Source organism: Miscanthus floridulus, chromosome 10 (assembly GCF_019320115.1).
Source record: "Miscanthus floridulus cultivar M001 chromosome 10, ASM1932011v1, whole genome shotgun sequence".
Classification (NCBI taxonomy): domain Eukaryota; kingdom Viridiplantae; phylum Streptophyta; class Magnoliopsida; order Poales; family Poaceae; genus Miscanthus; species Miscanthus floridulus.
The window spans coordinates 85,433,464-85,437,205 of NC_089589.1; the positions used below are offsets into that span (position 1 = coordinate 85,433,464).

The following is a 3,742-nucleotide window of genomic DNA, read 5'->3' on the forward strand; positions in this document are numbered from 1 at the left end:
TCGTACATATACCTCCATAGCCTCTCCATTTCTTGCATCAAAGACTCAAGGAAAACATCTATATCAATGCCTGCTTGTTTCAGACCCAAAATGAGAATAGTGAGGAGAAGATACTTTCTCTTCTGATATAGCCACGTTGGGATGTTGTACATGGTCAAGATCACTGGCCATGTGCTATGGTCACTGGTCCTCTCATTGAAGGGATTCATTCCATCGGTGCTCAAGCCAAATAGTACATTCCTTGGGTTAGCGCTGAATTCTTTATGCTTTGTCATCGAAGCGTTGCCACTGAGTACCATTGGCCAGGTGTGCAATCACATCATCAACCACCTTGCGCTCATCATCCTACCATGTCATGAGTGTAGCTTCCTTAGGGTTTAGGAAGATACGCCTCAAGCGGTCGACCAGTGTTAGGTACCACATTACTAAGGTAGGAATTCTTCTCTGCTTTAAATCATTGCCTAATGGAGTGTTCTCTGGGGGTTGAGAATCTTGTACCACATTTTTCCCACCCTTCTTCCTCTTGTTCCCCTAGTAGGCTTCATCCCCATCGTAAAGGTCGTTGTTCTTGTACCAACTGGCCCCACACCTGGGACATTTATCTAGTAACTTGAATGTGTTGCCATGAAAAAGGATACAATGGTTGGGGCATGCATGGATTTTTTCAAACCCCATTGCCAATGGACTTATAACCTTCTTCGCTTGGTGTGTGTTGGCGGGAATTGAGTTTGGCTGTGGCAGCAGCCATGACCGGAGACATAATAGATTATTGAAACTATAGTCTGACCAGCCATACTTAGCTTCAAGATGAGTAGCTCAAGCACAAATGTAGATTGTCCAGTGTGTCAGACAACCCTTGTCAACACCATACACATTCTCCTTTGATGTTTTTTCACCCTTTCTAAAAAATTTGACCTTTCGAGCATTTTATTAAAATCTCTAATCCAAGGGTCCAAATCATGTCCTCCAAATCATCTTCATCCCCGACACATGCTCCACCATCATTATTGGCACCACCTTCGTCGTTACCATCCCAACCACCAGCATCACCACTGTTGACAGTAATTAACAACCATTATAAAACCATCAACATAACATGCATAAGGGCATAAATATAATCACCATCAAAGGTCTAGGGGTTTAAACTAACAAATTTCATGAGTTTTAGTGAATCTATATTTTTTACAATATTTATTCAGAAAACCATCAAGGTGGACCTACATGTTAGATTTAATTGTGCTTATCCATAGCAAAACAGACACCAGAAGATTCTAGAAGACTCGAGAGGACTCCACGATGAGGCAAAGAGGTAGAGGCTACCAGGTGGGGCCAATGGCCCACCTGCAGGCCAGACGGCCCCTAGGGCCCAATATCAGCCTCTGTGTTGCAATGTCGATTCTCCACCACCTCCTAGGTTGCATCTACACCGTCCTTTAAGTTAGTTTAATCCAAGGGCTCACATTGGATGATTCGACCTATATATATCAGCCCCTAACACCCCCATAGGCATAACCCCAGTCATCAAGTCATTTGAGAAGACAAAAACCCTAATCATCCTCAGAGCTCCATCTATTCTAGGGCATAGCTAGTTAGGCTTGGTCTAGAGGGAGGTAAGTAGTCTTCGCTTGAATTCCTGATTGTGTCAGGAGCGTGGTTTGGTATAATCTTTGTATCCCCTCTCTTTTGTATCTCTATTACTTTTATATGCTAGCTACAATTATTATGACAATATTAGTATTCATCTTATTCATGTTCTTTGTTATAATGTTCATGGTCTACTTTGATCATATGCTTAGTATAGTTGGATTATCATCATGTTCATGAATAAGTTCGTATAGCACTCACTCTAAGGATCCATGGGTGGGTGGTAAAAATATAAGTTCGTATAGATGGATTATCCTATGACTTACCCCTATTACGAGTAGAACATTGGTTATGGTTTATTTCTCCATCAATAGTGTAAGTTATCAATACATATCCATGCCATACCTTCCTTGTGGTAAAAATATAAATAATGATACCTAGAATACTCTCGGGTGAAGTGGTACAATGGTATATTATCTGTGCGCTTGCAGATTATATATATATATATATATATATATATATATATATATATATATATATATATATATATATATATATATATATTCTTTCTAGTCACATAAATTAATAAAGAACTGCTTAGTATTATTCTAGTAGTAATGCTATGTAGTACCAACAAGTATCTCTGGCATCATCACTAGGGATGACAACCTAGTAAAGTAATGTTAGGAGATATAGGTTTATGAGAGGTGCCTATTAAAATAAGTGACAAGTTAATAAATACCAACAAGCATTTTTGGCGTCGTTGCCAGGGAAGGTAGCTAGGCAAAGGAAGTATTAATAAACCTATACTTATTGATGTGATCGAAAAAACCATTGTCCTCTTCTTAAGTAGAGTTACTCTTGTTTTGTCTACGTGTGTATCTTATGTAGGGTAATGTATGACCGGTTTTGACCTTCCAACGAACTATGTTGAAGATCTAGAAGCATTACTTAAAAGGACTAAGGCTAAACTCAAGAAAGTTTTAGCTTTAGAGTCGAAAGACAACCAGATAAGGCAAAGCTTCACACCAGAATTTAAAGCCATGGCTAACAGGACTCTCCATGAATTCTCTACTCCAACTACGGCCAACATCCATACAGGACCGACAGTCAACGTCGGAGATAATGGATTCGAGCTCAAGCCAGCCCTCATCAACATGGTGCAAGCAAGCCAGTTTTGTGGAAAGGCACATGAAGATGCGAGGGCTCATCTCCAACACTTTATGTAGATCTACAGCACCTTCACCATCAAAGGAGTAACCCAAGATGCCATATTACTTTGCCTCTTCCCATTCTCACTCTTAGGGAAGGCAAAGCAATGGTTCTAAGCTAACAAAGATAGAAATACTACATGGGATAATAATTCCACTGTCTTTCTAGCAAAGTTCTTTCCCATAGTCAAGATGAATGCTCTACATGGGAGAATCTCAAGCTTTCAGCAACAACATGATGAATCTCTCCCTAAGGCATGGGAACTCTTTCAAGATTACATTGCGGAATGTCCTCATCATGGGATGGAGAATTGGCTACTCATGCAGACTTTCTACCATAGGTTGACCAATAGTACCAGTGAGACTATGGATGCTGCTGCTGGAGGTGCATTCCTATCACTCACCATACCAGCTGCAATAGCTCTTGTGGAGAAGATGGCCTCCAATCAAGGCTAGAATGAAGAACATGTTCAAACCCGCAAGAGAGGTGGAGGTATGCATCGACTAAAGGAGGTAGACATGTTATTTGCCAAGATGGACCTACTGATGAAGAAGCTTAAAGATCGAGCCAATGAGAAGCAAGAAGTCATGCACATTCATGATTCTGGCATGACATGTGAAGTGTGTGGAAACACTGGGCATTCAGGGAGCAACTGTCCTGAAACCCATGAGGATGTGAACATTGTCAACAACAACTACTACTTTCATCCTTAGTAGAATCAAGGATGGAATCAGCAACAGAGACCGAACTACCAAGGTAATTACCAAGGTAACTATCAAGGTAATAATTTTAATCATTTCAATCAACCATCCTTGATAGAACTAATTGCTAACCAATCCAAACTTATGCAAGGATTATCTAGAAAGGTAGCTACCAATGATAAAATTCTAGAGAACATTAATAATAGAATGGATAGCTTTGCTTCTACCATAAAGAATCAGCATAG

General features: G+C 40.1%; 1 non-coding gene across 1 annotated transcript; it reads right to left on the minus strand.

Annotated features, from left to right (window-relative positions):
• Positions 1–2,991: 2,991 nt before the first annotated feature.
• Positions 2,992–3,100, minus strand: LOC136490367 (small nucleolar RNA R71). The gene has a single exon (XR_010767656.1). It is a non-coding gene; the product is annotated as a small nucleolar RNA R71 (small nucleolar RNA).
• Between the last annotated feature and the right edge of the window lie 642 nt (positions 3,101–3,742).